This window comes from Capra hircus, chromosome 15 (genome assembly GCF_001704415.2).
Source record: "Capra hircus breed San Clemente chromosome 15, ASM170441v1, whole genome shotgun sequence".
Lineage (NCBI taxonomy): Eukaryota > Metazoa > Chordata > Mammalia > Artiodactyla > Bovidae > Capra > Capra hircus.
The window spans coordinates 57372651-57392051 of NC_030822.1; positions in this window are offsets into that span (position 1 = coordinate 57372651).

Genomic DNA, 19401 nt, shown 5'->3' on the forward strand with positions numbered 1-19401 from the left:
TCCAGTGAGCTGATTTTGTGAGACAGAAGACACGTTGCCTAAGAAGAGCCATCAGTATAACATAGTGTCCTGGATTTCATCTTCAAGTTCTCTGTGTACCCAACCCACCACCTGCTAGGGCACCCCAAAAATCTCTTCAAAAGATCATCAAAGCAAGTGCAGGTCGTGTGTATGTGCGTGTGTGTGTGTGTGTGTGTGTTCTAATAATGAGTTACATTGTTTTCCTGTAGCTTTTTACCCACTTGTAGCTTACTTTATGGAGAAGGCCCCCCGCTCCAGTACTCTTGCCTGGAAAAATCCCATGGGCAGAGGAGCCTGGTGAGCTGCAGTCCATGGGGTCACTAGGAGTCGAACACGCCTGAGCGACTTCACTTTCACTTTTCACATTCATGCATTGGAGAAGGAAATGGCAACCCACTCCAGTGTTCTTGCCTGGAGAATCCCAGAGACGGGGGAGCCTGGTGGGCTGCCGTCTCGGGTCGCACAGAGTAGGACACGACTGAAGTGACTTAGCAGCAGCAGCAGCAGCAGCAGCTTACTTTATAAGAAAGAGTATACAAAAAGTAAATTTTTTTATTTTTTTAAAGAAATAGTCTACATTTCTTCTTTAGTGTTTTCTTCATTTTAAACTTGATTCATAGAAAGTAGAATCAGGTGAAGTATGTAAACTTTCATCAATTGCAGTTTTTATCCTCCTGAAGTATCAGTATATCCTTAACTTTTCAAAGATCACCTTTTGTTTTCAAATTTCCTACTTTAACATTGATCCATTTTGTTACAAATCTCAGTTTAAGAAATGCTATTCACATTTAAGAACTTGTATCCTGAAAACTTATGATCATAATCTTAAAATATTGGGTAGTTAAAATTATGTATGGACATTTTTGAAACTTCAGTTTTCATAATAATGTACTTTCATCATAGCAATAAAGACACTTTAGATGATTGGTATTATAATGTAAGGAGATTTATAGTTTATTGGGTTTTGTGTGTAATAATATTAGACTGGTAATTGAAAAGGTTAATATCTCAAAGCAGAGCAATAAATACATGCACCAAATTCACAAATCCAAACCCTGTAAATAAGTAGGAGGGCAGGCAGTTCCCTGGTGGTCTAGAGGTTAGGATTTCGAGCTGTCACTGTTGTGGTCAATCTGTGGTCAGGGAACTGAAATCCCACAAGACGTGTGTCCAGAAAAAAAGAAAAAAGAGGGAGGGCAGATAGAAGAATATTGGGCCCTTGAATCTGAAATCAGCCTTGTCCCACAGTGGACTCACTCATTTCACTCCATTTTCATTTCATAACGATTTATCTCAAAGCCACACCACTCTGTTCAGAGATTATGCTTTTTCACTTCTGTCATGAGCCTGTAAGAACTGCTTTTGTTGTGGTGTTGTTAAGTTGCTAAAGCGAAAGTGAAAGTCACACAGTCGTGTCCAGCCCTTTGTGACCCCATGGACTGTACAGTTTATGGAATTATCCAGGCCAGAACACTGGAGTGGGTAGTTGTTCCTTCTCTAAGGGATCTTCCTGACCCAGGGATAGAACCCAGGTCTCCTGCACTGCAGGTGGATTCTATACCAGGTGAGCCACCAGGGAAGCCCAAGAATACTGGAGTGGATAGCCTATCCCTTCTCCAGGGGATCTTCCCAACCCAGGAATGAAACCAGGGTCTCCTGCATTGCAGGTGGGGTGGGTTATCTACCAGGTACCACGTAAGCCCTTTGCAACCTCATGTACTACAGCCTGCCAGGCTCCTCTGTCCATGTGATTTCTCAGGCAAGAATACTAGAGTGGATTGCCTTTTTCTTCTCTAGGGGTTCTTCCTAATCCAGGAGTTAAACCCACATCTCCTATGTCTCCTGCATTGCAGGTAGATTTTTTACAGCTGAGCCACCAGGGAAGCCGCTTTTGTTAATTAACAAGGGTGAAATGCCAAGAAATCTGGTTCTCTAAAATCATGGACTATGAGAAACTTTGCTGTTTGAAGTAATTTCAGAGACAATGTAACAGCTCCTCTTTAAAGAATCTGGGCCATGTGTGTCACTTTGACACAGAGAAACTGCCTCGATTTTTAATGCAGGGGCAGAGATTCAGATAAGAGTTTTCCAGATGCAGCATTCCACATTTATCTTAACTTTGTAGTTTCTAAGGAAACAGGACCTGAGTCAGCTTTTCAACAATGCTGGTAGTCAGACTGTATGATCCTGTCCCTCTGGGCTTAAGGTCACAAGGGCAGGACTGGGCACAGAGACTGTGCTAGACCCCACTTCCCCAGCCTCAAGAGGCCCTAGGCTGTTTGAGTTAGAGGGGACTCTGGCAGTGACTCATCCTTACCCCACATTCCATAAAGAAGAAAACTGAAGGCCAGAGAGAGAGAGAGAGAGGGTTCAACTCTTTCAAGGTCGTGCTCTGTTCGTAAGGGTCTGAGTTGGGACTACCACCTACTTCTCATCTAACAGGACATGGCCAAGACTGCACCAACCCTCTCCTTACTTAAAGATCACTACTTTTTTAAGTGTTTTTTATCTTCATTTTTTCAGTTGTGGTAAAATATCATAAAATTTCCCATTTTAACCATTTTTAAGTCTGCAGTTCAGTGGCATTAAATCCATTCACACTGTCACCATTCATCTCCAGAACTTTCTCATCTTCCCAAACTGAAAATTCCATACCATTAAGTACTGATTCCGTTTTCGCCCACACACTTCTCAGCCCCAGGTCACCACTGTTTTACTTTCTGTCTCTATTAATTTGACTATTCTAGTTACCTCATATAAATGGGATCATACAGTACTTGTCCTTTTGTGTCTGGCTTTTATCACTTAATGTCCTCAAAATCCATCCAAGATGTAGCATGTGTCAGAATGTTTTCCTTTTTAAGGCCAAATATCATTCTATTGTATGTATTTACGTCTTGTTTATCCATTCATCAGTCAATGGACACTTAGGTTGCTTTTGCCCTTTGGATACTGTGAACATTTACATGGATTTTTTTTTTCTTTATTGCTGCTTTCTTACCAGGACTTCTGCAGCCCTGCTTTGATCTTCTTACCTACTGAGCAGAGTTTGCTGTGATAATCAATCCAAAGGTAATCCCTACTTCTCCTGGTTCTTCTTTAGAATTATCCAGACCCTATTTTTTAAAAGTCCTTTTGTACTCCTGAGAGACCCTTAGTTTCTCGTGTTAATTATTACAAGTTCATAAACCTAACATTGTTAGTTATGTCTCAGTGAGCTTTATCTGATATGCTTTATCACTATCCTATTTACCTTGAGTTTAATTTCCAGAATACAATAATTTTTATATTTGTGTAGGACTAGCACAGAGCCTTATAGTAATGGTAGTGAAAGTGAAAGTGAAGTCGCTCAGTCATGTCTGACTCTTTTCCACCCCATGGACTGTAGCTTACCAAGCTCCTCTGTCCATGGGATTTTCCAGGCAATAGTACTGGAGTGGATTGCCATTTCCTTCTCCAGAGGATCTTCCCAACCCAGGGATCGAACCCAGGTCTCCCACATTGTAGACAGACGCTTTACCATCTGAGCCACCAGGGCAGTCCGCTAGTAATGGTAGTAATACTAGTTAATAGCCACCAAAGTACTGTGACTGCCTCACAGCTATGAATTGTCCTACTGTTCATAAAGCATTTTAAAATAGGCAGTAGGTGCCTCATGAATAACTGTTTGGTGATAATATCTCTTATTTTCCTGCCTTGTGATACCTTGTCTTGAGAAATGTTGACGTCAGGTTTACTGCCGATAACAGATAAACTGCTGTTTATTTCCTCCTAGTGATTTTTGGGAGGAATAAAAGATGATAAACCTTTTGCCTTTAAAACTCTACCACTGTAAAAAAATTCAAGCCAAATATAATCTTGTATAAAATGGACGCTCTATAGGTTTTCTTGAAATTTGATTTGCATCTTATCTCACTTAAGTCCAAGAGACTTGTATGATACTTGATACTTAATAGTGACTACTTAGTATGTATCAAACAACTGTCCTAGAATGCCAAAGGAAAAATATATTTGTTAAGCTGAAATTATACCAGACACTGGAAGTATTTAAAATATTGATGGTTCATTTTAGGTTTAGAGTTTATTTTTTTGTTTCTTTGTTCTACAGATAATGAAACAGCTTTAAGTTTTCCATCTGTAAAATAGATTATGTGATGACTACATAAAAACATAGATACATTATATATTCTAATGTATACATTATACATTCTAATACATTATATAGTAGCTGCTCATTTATTTTTGTACAAGAATCAGGAGATAAAATTTAATACAAGGAAGATGAGGCCAATGCTTTAAAGAATTACACAGAGCACTATGGGGATGTAGAGGGAAAGGGCCAACTTTGACCAAAGAGGTGCAGGATAGAAATTGGGTTAGATCCTGAGAGAAGAGAACTTTAACAACACATATTATGAGTAAGGATAGACAGAACATCTTAGATCTGAGCAGCTAGAATGATTAGCCTTTAAAATGAGAGAGAGGGACTTCTCGGTGGTTAAAAGTCCACCCTCCAGCGCAAGGGACAGATGTGGGTTTGATCCCTGGTCAGTGCAGATCCCGCATTCCTTGGCGCAACTAGACACAGGCACCACGCCTACTGAGCCTGCAGGCTCTGGAGCCCACATGACGCGACTGCCGAAGCCTGCGGGCTCGAGGGTCTGAAGTAGCCGCACAGCGCAACAGAGACCAAGAGCAGCCAAATGTAAAATAATCAAGTGAGAGAGAAACTAACAGGAAAGCACAAAGCACAGAAAGAAAAAGTAAGAATCGGTGGGTTCCATTTTGGAACGGTTGAAGCTTCAATGTCCCTAGTGTGGACAGGATAAGTTGCACTTCAAAGGGAACAACTAAATGGAGATATCTAGCAAGGAGAGACGGAGAAGGCAATGACACCCCACTCCAGTACTCTGGCCTGGAAAATCCCATGGGTGGAGGAGCCTGGTAGGCTGCAGTCCATGGGGTCGCTAAGAGTCCGACACAACTGAGCAACTTCACTTTCACTTTTCACTTTCATGCACTGGAGAAAGAAATGGCAACCCACTCCAGTGTTCTTGCCTGGAGAATCCCAGGGACGGGGGAGCCTGGTGGGCTGCCATCTACGGGGTCGCACAGAGTCGGACACGACTGAAACGACTTAGCAGCAGCAGCAAGGAGAGAGAGAGAGAGAGAGATCTAGCAAGAGATATCTAGCAAGAGAGAGAAACCAATAGGAAAGTACAGATCACAGAAAGAAAAAGTAAGAATTGGTGAGTTCCATTCCAAAATGGAACTTGAACAAGGGCAGGGATAGAGACATGAACTTGGAGGTCATGTACATAGAGAGCATAGCTGAAGCTAGAGGAGCGGGATTGCAAGCTGTCTACAAAATACAACCATAAGCCCAGGCCAAACTTGAGAATTTCAAGTTTGTGCAAATTCAAAAATCTAATTAGCATATAAAGAGGTTCCTCAGCTTGATTTGTACGCTTTGGCGCATACTAAATAAACTGGTGAAGCAAACCTACTGGAAGTCTGTTTCTGGGACTGGTAAGGAATATCCTCGGGGAGAAATCAGTTAAAGGAAGAAGCAGTCTGAAACAAATAGCACAGTGCAGCGCAAAAGCTGACAAAGTCAGAGGAGGAAAAAGAAGGGCTCTGAGAGAACAGCAACAGCCAGTAGCAGATTTGTTTCCTGGTTGAGTCCCTACTGGAGTCATGTCTAAGGAACAGAGAGGTATTCTAAATAGATTTTTTTTTTTTAATAAAAAGCACATTTAATAATGGTGTCACACAACCCTACATGAGTTCTCTGCTAGCCCACAGACACGCAAGAAGACAAACCTGAAGCAAGACAGTAACAGAGATGAGGAACAGAGAGAGAAATTTCTTCTCACTCCTGATATTTCCGTTCACGTGGAGGAAGTGTCACTGGCATAACAGTCCTGGCCTCTTGTATCTGGCCTCTCTTATTTCTCCATAAAAATGTGGGGTAAGGGCTTCCCTGGTGGCCCAGGGGTTGAGAATTGGCCTGCTAATGCAGGGGACATGGGTTTGATCCCTGCTCTGGAAAGATCCCACAGGCCTCAGAGCAATTACCGTGAGCCATAATTACTGAGTCCATGCTGCACAGCCCAGGCACTGCGACTACTGAGCCAGAGAGCCCTAGAGCCCATGCTCTGCAATGAGAGGCCACTGAGATGAGAAGCCTGTGCACCCCAACTAGAGAGTACCCCCTTTCTCTGCAACTAGAGAAAGCCAGCTCGCAGCAATGAAGACCAGGCACAGCCAAAAATAAATAAATCTTTTAAAAAAAGAATAAAGATAATAGGGTAAACTTTGAAGATTTTGGACAGATACTAGATGGACATGGAGAACCCAGCACAAAGGCAGTATTTTAGAAGTAGGTGAACCTGTTTAGGAAGTGTGGAAATAACCAGGTAGGAGGCTTTGCAGAGAGCTGAGGTCCTGTGTTATTCAGGTAGAGGGCAGCAGAAAGTTAAGTTTTTGTCAGTGGGATCTCCTTTGCACCCATACAGCTGTTGAGATTTAACCATCTCCTATACTCTCAGTTTCTCTGGTGGCTTAGCTGGTTAAAAATCTGCCTGCAATGCAGAAGACTTGGGTTCAATCCCTGGGTTTAGAACATCCCTTGGAGAAGGGAAAGGCTTCTGACTCCAGTATTGTGGACTGGAGAACTCCATGGACTATATAGTCCATGGGGTCACAAAGAGTTGGACATGACTGAGCGACTTTCACTCACTTCACTATGCTCCCAGTTTACTGGGTAATCTCTGTCTTGATAAAAAGCTTAAATCAAGTAGTAATTGCCATGGCAGCCAAACTTCAAGAATTCTTTAATTTTGAGTAGTCCAAAGTCAATGCCACATTATTGGACAAAAGACTATGGGGATAAATATTCAGTGTGGGCCAGGTATACTGGTGGCTCAGACAGTAAACAACCTGCCTGCAACACAGGAGACATAGGTTCAATCCCTGGGTTGGGAAGATCCCCTGGAGAGGGGAATGGCTACCCACTCCAGTATTCCTGCCTGGAGAATCCCATGAACAGAGGAGCCTGGTGAGCTACAGTCCGTGGGGTCACAAAGAGTCAGACACAGCTGAGCAACTAAGCACACAAATCAATATTCACTGTGGGCCATGACAGTGAAATAGAAAATGGGCTTTAGAACCATTCTAGCTGATTTCAAACCCAACCTCAGTTCATTTCTATTAATGAGTCATTAAACAAGTTGACTTTAATATCTTTGAAATTCACTTTCCTCCTTAAGATAGTCATAGCACTTCCTCATTTGAAGAATTATTACAAGTTTGAGGGAATATACATAAAGGAAGCATGATTTCTGGCCCATGGTAGTTCAGTTCAGTCACTCACTCATGTCCGACTCTTTGCGACCCCATGGACTACAGCACACCAGGCTTCTCTGTCCATCACCGACTCCTGGAGCTTGTTCAAATTTCATGTCCATCACGTCGGTGATGCCATCCAACCATCTCATCCTCTGTCATCCTCTTCTCCTGCCCCCAATCTTTCCCAGCATCAAGGTCTTTTGCAATGAGTCAGTTCTTCCACCCAGGTGGCCAAAGTATTGGAGTTTCAGCTTCAGCATCAGTCCTTCCAGTGAATATTCAGGACTGATTTCCTTTAGCATTGACTGGTTTTATCTCCTTGCAGTCCAAGAGACTCTCAAGAGTCTTCTTGAACACCACAGTTCAAAAGCATCAATTCTTCAGTGCTTAGCTTTCTGTATAGTCCAACTCTCACATTCATACATAACTACTGGAAAAACCATAGCTTTGACTAGATGGACCTTTGTCAGCAAAGCAATGTCTCTGGTTTTTAATATACTGTCTAGGTTGGTCATAGCTTTTCTTCCAAGGAACAAGTGTCTTTTAAGTTCATGGCAGCAATCACCATCTGCAGTGATTTTGGAGTCCCCCAAAATAAAGTCTCTAACTGTTACCATTGTTTCCCCATCTATTTGCCATGAAATGATGGGACCAGATGCCATGATCTTGTTGTATGAATGTTGAGTTTTATGCCAACTTTTTCACTCTCTTTTTCCACATTCATCAAGAAGCTTTCTGGTTCTTCTTCATTTCTGCCATAACGGTGGAGTCATCTGCATGTCTGAGGATATTGATATTTCTCCTGGCAACCTTCATTCCAGCTTGTGCTTCATTCAGCCTGGCATTTCACATTATGTACTCTACATATAAGTTAAATAAGCAGGGTGACAATATACAGCCTTGATGCACTCCTTTCTCTACTTGGAACCAGTCTGTTGTTCCATGTCCAGTTCTAACTGTTGCTTCTTGACCTGCATACAGATTTCTCCCGAGGCAGGTCAGGTGGTCTAGTATTCCCATCTCTTGAAGAATTTTCCAGTTTGTCATGATCCACACAGTTAAAGGCTTTGGTGTAAGTCAGTAAAGCAGAAGTAGATGTTTTTCTGGAACTCTCTAAAGTTTTCCATGATCCAGTGGATGTTGGCAATTTGATCTCTGGTTCCTCTGCCTTTTCTAAATCCAACTTGAACATTTGGAAGTTTACAGTTCATGTACTGTTGAAGCTGGCTTGGAGAATTTTGAGCAATACTTTGCTAGCATGTGAGACGAGTGCAATTGTGGGATAATCTGAACATTTTTTGGCATTGCCTTTCTTTGGAATTGGAATGAAAACTGACCTTTTCCAGTCTACCAGCCACTGCTGAGGTTTCCAGATTTTCTGGCATATTGAGTGCAGCACTTTCACAGCATCATCTTTCAGGATTTGAAATAGCTCAAATTCCATCACCTCTACTAGCTTTGTTTGCAGTGATGCTTCCTAAGGCCCACTTGACTTTGCATTTCAGGATGTCTGGCTCTAGGTGGGTGATCACACCATTGTAGTTATCTGGGTCATGAAGATCTTTTTTGTATACCTCTTCTGTGAATCCTTTCCACCTCTTCTTAATGTCTTCTGCTTCTGTTAGGTCCATACTATTTCTGTCCTTTATTGAGCCCATCTTTGCATGAAAAGTTCCCTTGGTATCTCTAATTTTCTTGAAGAGATCTCTAGTCTTTCCCATTCTATTGTCTTCCTCGATTTCTTTGCATTGATCACTGAGTAGCACTACCCATGATAGGTGCTTAATAAATAGTATAAATAAATCATTTTATTCTTAATAAGCCCTCTCCACTCACTGTTTATAAACACAGATCATTTCTGAGCATGTAGACAGTGTTTGAGAAACCAGATTGTGGCAGAAACTGATCATTATCTAGCAAATATGTGTCTATTTTTAGAAGCATCATCACTAATAACATATTTTTGAGTTTTAACAGGACACTTTGCCATTTTTGTGGCTGGATGTGGACATGTGACTAAGTTCTGGCCAATGACATTATGGAATTTCCAAACAATTTCTTAAAGGAATTGATATAACTGGGAGATGTTATTTTACCCTTCCTGCTATCTAGAATCTTGGTGCGGTGGTGAAACCCTAGTGTCTATATTGGAACATGATGTGATCTGGAGCCTGGAACTATTGGTGAGGATGGTGAAGTAGAAAGATGGGAACAACCTTGGTCTCTCCATGCATGGTGACTTAAGGGAACTTCCATACTAACTAGAAACTTGGTTAGGTGAAAACAAAATTTCCTACTCTGTTACACCATTATTTTTGAGTTTTTGTTCTGTTTTATGTGTTTTTGTTGTTTGTTTTTTAATAACTGAATGTGATCCTGAACCCTTACAGAACTCACTTTGGAAAATGCCTATAATATGTAGTTGGTGGGTGAAGAAAGGAATTCAGAAAGACGAATAACTGTTGGTCAAAGTGATAGGAAGAAGTTCAAGAAGATGCAGCATTATAGATAATGAAATAAAATTATTTTAAGGCAAAATCAAAAAATTAACATAAAAATTTCTCTGCCATTTGAGCCATCCATTACCCTCTCCCCTTTAGTGTGTATTATGCATCTGTTGGAGAAGGCAATGGCACCCACTCCAGTACTCTTGCCTGGAAAATCCAATGGGCGGAGGAGCCTGGTAGGCTGCAGTCCATGGGGTCACTAAGAGTCGGACACGACTGAGCAACTTCAATTTCACTTTTCACTTTCATGCATTGGAGAAGAAAATGGCAACCCACTCCAGTGTTCTTGCCTGGAGAATCCCAGGGACGGGGGAGCCTTGTGGGCTTCAATCTATGGGGTCGCACAGAGTCGGACACAACTGAAGTGATTTAGCAGCAGCAGCAGCATGCATCTGTATTATATGTTAACCAGATCTCCTCAAGAGACACAGGAATGCCTACTCATAAAAAGGAAAAGAAAAGCAATTTTCTCCTAGTGCCAGCAAGGTTACTCCTTAGGAAATAACATTCCTTCCTTGATCCTATAAGGGACCACAATGACTACTACTCACCTTGCTGGCCTATGTAAACGGTCAATATATTACTTTCACATATAGCCCTTTACGCATATCCCTTTGTCTCAAAAACTTATATGACTGTGCATTGACCTCTAATAGATGGAACAGTCCTCAGACTGTCTCCCTGGTTATAATCCTCAGGTTGGCTCAAATATAATTCTTTCTTTCTTTCTTAGATTGACTATTGACTTTTTTCTCTTTTTTTCTATCGAGACAGAAAATAAAAGAAGAAAAAGTTTGAACAAACGTGTGAAGTCATTGGAAGCAATCTCTGGATGAAGCCTGAAAGATGTCACTGTATTTGGTCATTAGAGCACAAAATTCTTCTGCAACTTAGAAACAAATAAGAGAATCTGCAAGTTAAGAAAGTAGGTAATAAAGACCCTTTCTTGATATCTTGTAGAGCTGCTGCTGCTGCTAAGTCACTTCAGTCGTGTTCAACTCTGTGTGACCTCATAAGCAGCCTCCTACCAGGCTCCTCTGTCCCTGGGATTCTCCAGGCAAGAACACTGGAGTGGGTTGCCATGTCCTTCTTCAGTGCATGAAAGTGAAAAGTGAAAATGAAGTCGCTCAGTTGTGTCCAACTCTTAGTGACCTCATAGACTGCAGCCTAGCAGGCTCCACGGAAGATAAATATTAATAGAGAAAAGAAATTTGTTTAGAGTAAAAATTACATTGTATTTGATAGGAAAAAACTGAAGAAGTTAAAGGGAAAGAGGTGAAGAAAGGCATGAAGCTAAGAAAAGGATACAGGCAAAGGATAAAACACAGCTGTTGAGACCAGGCTTAGAATTATCATTTTAACAAATAAAATCCTCTCCTTTGAATGAATACTATTTGGTTAAAATACTTCAATCGTCCTGACAAAATTTTTCAAACATAAGTGCTGACAACAATTTTATTTCTACATGGTAAATTAAGTACCATCTTCAAACACTTACATTAAATTTTAAACACATATAACAACACAGCATTTAATATTGAAAGGGGAGAAATCTTGCAACAACAACAGCAACAACAACAAAACTTCATGTGGAAACATAATTGTTGGGAAATTTGCATCATTATCTTAAATGGCCTTTCCATTTTTTAAAATTATCAGTAACAACAAAGAAATAAGTACTGTAGGTATGTACTTCACATCAGAGAATACTTTGATTACTAATTCCAAATATTCAAAACAAAAACACATCTTTCATTTTCTGGCATCTAATTTTGCACTGATCTTAAAGTTGTCTTTGGATTCCATTCTAAAGGGAAAAGGAAAAGACTAGAATAATTATTTTCACTTGTTTTGGCCCCATCTAAACAGTTGTTTCCAAAGTAAAACACTTCATCTTGGGGGGGGATAAAAAGAATACATGTGTCTACTGAAAAAAATAAAAGAAGCCCAACTTAAAAGTAGAGAATTGTTTTATTTGGCCTACTAAGGACTTAGGTCTGGAAGACAGTCTCTCAGAGAGACTGTTCCAGAGAGACAAGGGAGGAGCCAGGATATGTGGAAGTTTTTGTAACAAAAACCAGGAGTCAGAACATTGAAAAATTACTGTTAAAAACCAGGTATCTCAAGTTAATGAATTTAGCACTTTACTGTGTATGGGAAGATGCAAGAGTCTGGGCTCTTTGAAATCATTCCTTCGATATGCTCCATTACAATCTAGGAGCATTATCTTGTTTTTTCCATCCTGAATCCCCTCAGGGTGCTCAATTAGGGGTCGGTTCAGTTCAGTTCAGTTCAGTTCAGTCGCTCAGTCGTGTCCGACTCTTTGTGACCAGGTGCAGGAAATGGGAGGTACATGCGGTAGCTGATGGCTTGACGCCCTGACAGCCTTTGTTTACTGATATTCTTTGTCCACATGTGGTACCACAGTTTTTAAAGCTACGGGTAGGAAAGCCCTGAATTCAAATTCTGTCTGTACCAGTCACTAACTAGCAATGAAACTTGTCTAAATCACATTTTCTTCACTCATAAAAGTAACAACTGCTGCTGCTGCTGCTAAGTCGCTTCAGTCGTCTGACTCTGTGCGACCCCATAGACGGCAGTCCACCATGCTCCCCTGTCTCTGGGATTCTCCAGGCAGGAACACTGGAGTGGGTTGCCATTTCCTTCTCCAATGCATGAAAGTGAAAAGTGAAAGTGAAGTCATTCAGTCGTGTCCAATTCTCAGAGACCCCATGGACTGCAGCCTTCCAGGCTCCTCCGTCCATGGGATTTTCCAGGCAAGAGTACTGGAGTGGGTGCCATTGCCTTCTCCAAAAGTAACAACTATGCCCTACTTTATAGGATTGCTATAAAGATTAAATTAGCTCATGTGCCCGCATCACAAACCCTAGACTATTTATCCACTGGATCATGGATAAAGCAAGAGAGTTCCAGAAAAACATCTATTTCTGCTTTATTGACTATGCCAAAGCCTTTGACTGTGTGGATCACAATAAACTGTGGAAAATTCTGAAACAGATGGGAATACCAGACCAGCTGACCTGCCTCTTGAGAAATCTGTATGCAGGTCAGGAAGCAACAGTTAGAACTGGACATGGAACAACAGACTGGTTCCAAATAGGAAAAGGAGTACGTCAAGGCTGTATATTGTCACCCTGCTTATTTAACTTATATGCAGAGTACATCATGAGAAACGCTGGACTGGAAGCACAAGCTGGAATCAAGATTGCCAGGAGAAATATCAATAACCTCAGATATGCAGATGACACCACCCTTATGGCAGAAAGTGAAGAGGAACTAAAAAGCCTCTTGATGAAAGTGAAAGAAGAGAGTGAAAAAGTTGGCTTAAAGCTCAACATTCAGAAAACGAAGAACATGGCATCTGGTCCCATCACTTCATGTGAAATAGATGGGGAAACAGTGGAAACAGTGGCTGGCTTTATTTTGGGGGGCTCCAAAATCACTGCAGATGGTGACTGCAGCCATGAAATTAAAAGACGCTTACTCCTTGGAAGAAAAGTTATGACCAACCTAGACAGCATATTCAAAAGCAGAGATATTACTTGCTGAATAAGGTCTGTCTAGTCAAGGCTATGGTTTTTCCTGTGGTCATGTATGGATGTGAGAGTTGGACTGTGAAGAAGGCTGAGCGCCGAAGAATTGATGCTTTTGAACTGCGGTGTTGGAGAAGACTCTTGAGAGTCCCTTGGACTGCAAGGAGATCCAACCAGTCCATTCTGAAGGAGATCAACCCTGGGTGTTCTTTGGAAGGAGTGATGCTGAAGCTGAAATTCCAGTACTTTGGCCACCTCATGCGAAGAGTTGGCTCATTGGAAAAGACTCTGATGCTGGGAGGGATTGGGGGCAGAAGGAGAAGAGGATGATAGAGGATGAGATGGCTGGATGGCATCACTGACTCTATGGACGTGAGGCTGAGTGAACTCTGGGATTTGGTGATGGACAAGGAGGCCTGGCGTGCTGCGATTCATGGGGTCGCAAAGAGTCAGACACGACTGAGCAACTGAACTGAACTGCATTGAACTATGATATTAATTATAAATATTTGTTAATATTTGCTTTAACCTAAGAAAAGATATTTTGGAAGATATTTGAGAATTTTTGCTTAATAAAAACTATTTTTTTCTTCTTCTTAGACTTTTTTTTAAGATTTCCCAAGACTATAGCAAACAGAGCACAGGACTTCTTTCAATTCAGAAACTACCGTCTTCCCCATTCACTTTTGTATGGTTTCCAGAAAAGTCTCCATTCAGTGAGACCAGAAGCAGAACTATATATTATTCAAGGGACCTCTTCTTGGCACCGGGCTTCTTTCATTAACCTATTTAAGTTGCCTCTGGTTTTCAGGTTACTTGGTTTTAAGAGCTGCTCAAAAACTAATCATCTATTTCTTCCTTTCAGTTCAGTTCAGTTCAGTTGCTCAGTCGTGTCCCACTCTTTGCGACCCCATGAATCGCAGCATGCCAGGCCTCCCTGTCCATCACCAACTCCCAGAGTTCACTCAGACTCACGTCCATCGAGTCAGTGATGCCATCCAGCCATCTCATCCTCTATCATCCTCTTCTCCTTCTGCCCCCAATCCCTCCCAGCATCAGAGTCTTTTCCAATGAGCCAACTCTTCGCATGAGGTGGCCAAAGTACTGGAATTTCAGCTTCAGCATCACTCCTTCCAAAGAACACCCAGGGTTGATCTCCTTCAGAATGGACTGGTTGGATCTCCTTGCAGTCCAAGGGACTCTCAAGAGTCTTCTCCAACACCACAGTTCAAAAGCATCAATTCTTCGGTGCTGAGCCTTCTTCACAGTCCAACTCTCACATCCATACATGACCACAGGAAAAACCATAGCCTTGACTAGATGGACCTTAGTTGGCAAAGTAATATCTCTGCTTTTGAATATACTATCCAGGTTGGTCATAACTTTTCTTCCAAGGAGTAAGCGTCTTTTAATTTCATGGCTGCAGTCACCATCTGCAGTGATTTTGGAGCCCCCCAAAATAAAGTGTGACACTGTTTCCACTGTTTCCCCATCTATTTCCCATGAAGTGATGGGACCGGATGCCATGATCTTTGTTTTCTGAATCAACGTCGAGCTTTAGGCCAACCTTTTCACTCTCGTCTTTCACTTTCATCAAGAGGCTTTTTAGTTCCTCTTCACTTTCTGCCATAAGGGTGGTGTCATCTGCATATCTGAGGTTATCGATGTTTCTCCTGGCAATCTTGATTCCAGCTTGTGTTTCTTCCAGTCCAGCATTTCTCATGCTGTACTCTGCATATAAGTTAAATAAGCAGGGTGACAATTTCTTCCTTTAGGAAAAAAAAAATTGGGGAGCTTTGGGAACAATTAGATGAAATATAGATTAAATTTATATTAAATATATCTAGACAAACAGATTAAATATGATTAAAATAGAATTATCTCTATGCAAATAGCAATGGAAACAATCTAAGTGTCCATAAATAAGATGAATGGATAAATAAAATGTGGTTTTGTACATACACACACACACACACACAAGGGACTATTGTTCAGCAGAAAAAGTATCAAATCTCTGATATATATTATGATATGAATGACCCTTGAAAATGTTGCTAAGTGAAATAAACCAGACATAAAAGGATGAATACCACACGATTTCACTTATATGAAATATCTGTGCTCAGTCACTTCAGTTGTGCCCTACTCTTTGTGACCCTATGGACTGTAGCTTGCCAGGCTCCTCTGTCCATAGGATTCTCCAGGCAAGAATCCTGGAGTTGCCATTCCCTCCTGCAGGGGCTCTTCCCAATCCAGGAATCAAACTTGTGTCTCCTGCATTGGCAGGAGTCCTTTACCATTAGCAGTTCTTTACCGCTAGCGCCACCTGGGAAGCCCGTATGAAATATCTGCTGCTGCTGCTGCTGCTGCTAAGTCGCTTCAGTGTGTCCGACTCTGTGCGACCCCAGAGACGGCAGCCCACCAGGCTCCCCCGTCCCTGGGATTCTCCAGGCAAGAACACTGGAGTGGGTTGCCATTTCCTTCTCCAATGCATGAAAGTGAAAAGTGAAAGTGAAGTCACTCAGTCGTGTCCGACCCTCAGCAACCCCATGGACTGCAGCCTTCCAGGCTCCTCTGTCCATGGGATTTTCCAGGCAAGAGTACTGGAGTGGGGTGCCATTGCCTTCTCCAATGAAATATCTAGAACAGGCAAATTCATAAAGACAGAGAGTAGATTAGAAGTTACCAGGGGTGGAGGGGGAGGGAGGAACAAAATGAGATGTTATTATTGCTAATTGGGTAGAGTTTATTTTGAGTGATGAGAAAGTTTTGGAGTTGCATAGGGTGATTGGTTGTACAGCACTATGAATGTACTAAACACCACTGAACTGCATATAAAATGCCAAATTTTATGTTAAATATATTTTACCACAATAAAAATTCAATGGAAATTTTTCGTATGAATAGGAACTATAAATTTTAATTTCAAACCAGCAGATCATCAAATTTGTGGGAAGGCCCACTCACCTTCTTAAAATATATACCAAGAGGACCTTAAACCTGAGACTTGATGTGCTTTTACTCTAAGAAGAGATTATTTTACATTCAGGCAACATAAGGCAAGTTCTTCCTATACTAGTTTACAAGCTTCATACAATCACAGTCAAACCATACTTGAATTTTTCTTCAAACCTGAAAAACAATGTTTTCTTGATCATATTTTTAATTCTGAAAAAATATTTAAGTAAAGGCATTTGTAATAGTGCTGGTGAAACTGTCTAGGAAAAACAACGTTGAATCAGAACTTCATACATACAATATACTAAAATTTTAAATGGATTAAACAGTTAAACATAAAAACAAAGTAATTAAACATTCCTGGAAACAATATGACTGCTTCATTTATTTTGGTTTGGGAAAGACTGGCTCTCAAAATAACAGAAGAAGTCATACAGCAAAAGATGGTTAGCTTTTACTCCCCCAGTCCACATACATGCATGCATGGACACAGATGAATGCCCAGAGAAACACACAGACACACAGAGACATACAAACATACATCCACTCTTTATTTCAAGACTTCAGAAAAACATCAGAAGCATAATTGGCCAACTGGAGAAAACATTTACGAAAAGCATTTCAACAAAGCTCTAGTATTCAATACAAAGAGCTTTCACAGGTAAGAGGAATCAAAACTCTAATAGGAAAAGGTACAAAGGATATGAACAGAAATATGAAGAAATATAATTGGTTGATACAAAGAAGCAAAAACACCCAATCTTCTTAATAATAAAATTAATTTAAAAATCAATAATTACCATTTTGAAAGAAATACTAACAGACTGGCTTAAAACTGGACAAGCTGATAATAGTGTTCATGTAGAAAAATAAACACAGAAGAATCAGCCAGCAAAATTCTGAAAAAGAAAAACAGTGGGGTGGGTATGGAAGAAACCAGTCCTGCAAAAATCAGGTTCTAGAACATAAATAGACATTTAACTATAAACTGTGGGAATAGATTTAATACAATAGGGGAAATTTTAGAATATGGTAATGACATTTGTTAGCAACTGGGCATCTATTTGAAAAGAAAAATTAAATTGGCTTTTGACTTTACAATTTATACCGAAATAAAATTTAAATGAACTAAACATTTAAACGGGAAAAAATAAAAATAAAATTGCTAGTGATTGTGTTTAGTGGTATTGTTTGCAGAATTCAGGTCCTGGAAGAATGATGTGACAGGATAAATTTTTAAAAGCTGATCACAATACCTTTTGTCCTACATTTTCTTATAATATAACCCTTCTCTTAGAATAATCACCCTCTCATTGACCAGTGAACTCTGTGCCCCTCTCCTTCGAATGTGGACGGACCATTGTGACTGCTTTGACAACAAATGTAATTTCTAAAGCAAGATCATAAGACACCGTGTACTTTCACTTTGCCCTCTTGGGATGCTAACTCTTAGAACCCAGCCACCATGCTGAAAGGAAGCCCAAGCAGGCCCACGTGCAAAGAAACCAAAGTGCCCAGCTCACAACCCTGGCTGAGTTTCCAGCCAAGAACCAGCACTCACTAGACAGCTATATGAGAACACCATCTTCAAAGTGGATCTTCCAGCTCTCATGTGAGTCACTTCACATGAAACTAAATGAAACATAGAATAGCCATCCCTGTTGAGTCTTAGGCAAATAATTGACTTTTTAGCCATTGAATTTTGAGTTGGTTTGTTAAATAACAATAGATAACTGGAACAGAATGGTACATTCATTTTTACTTTCACCAACAGGAACTCTTATTTCTTAGCAAAGAAATGTCAGTGCATCTGAGGAACATTACACCTACTATTAACAGTTTCAACAAAGAAATTATAAGATAGACTGCTATTGAAATAAAAGCAAGGTAACAAGGCACATAAAAGTGATCATTCTGAAAATTTGCTGAAAGATGATATTCTTTACCAGATACATAAATATGGTATTCAAATAATCACAAATCAGTATCTCCAGGTTATATTATTGTTGTTAAGTCACTCAGTCATGTCCAACTCTTTCTTGACCGCAGCCCACCAGGCTCCTCTGTCCATGGGATTTCCCAGGCAAAAATACTGGAGTGGGTTGCCATTTCCTTCTCCAGGGGATCTTCCTGACCAAGGGATCAAACCTGTGTCTCCAGCAGTGGCAGGTGATCTCTTTACCACTGAGCCACCTGGGAAGTCGAGCACAATCCTTAGACACAGTAAATCCTCAATAAATGAGAAAAAGTTATTCCCATCTCCATCTGCATATACCCAAGCCCAAACCAAATATGATATACATTCATTTTAAGTTTCTCAATATTGCTTTCTCCTTAGAAATGTGAAATGAAAAATATTTTTCTCTCTCTAGCGGTGAGAGAGAAACACCAAAGAAAGTGACAATGCATTAAAGGTGTTTTCTTGGTGGCGTGCACGGGAGTCAGAGATAATACTGTTCGAGTGGTTTTGTACTGTATCATCTAAGCTGGCGGTAAAGAACCTGCCTGCCAATACAGGAGACGTAAGAGACTCGAGTTCTATCCGTGGGTTGGGAAGATCCCCTGGAGTAGGAAAAGGCAACCCACTCCAGTATTCTTGCCTGGGAAACCCCATGGACAGAGGAGTCTGGTGGGCTAGACTCCACAGGGTCACAAAGAGTTGGACACGACTGAAACGACTCAGCACGCACACATCTAAGCAGGAGCTCTGGTCCTCAGAATTCCCTTCCATATCTAGCTCCCATTTGGCTTTGGTGTTGTATAGTCAAGAATCTGACTGGCCTGGGTTCCTGGTTCCTGGGAGGGAACCTAAATTCTTGGAATTTCCCACGTAATAGTGGTGTCCTTGTTATTTACGGCTGGCGAGCCCCTAGTTGGTTTCCCGGATGGGCCTGGGCCATACTGGAAAGATCAACCATGTGGTTAGAGGGTTGGGATTTGAGCCAAGTGATATCAATCCAACCTCCTCAGGGTGAGGGGGTGGAGGGGGTGAAGGAGGAGGGATGGAAATG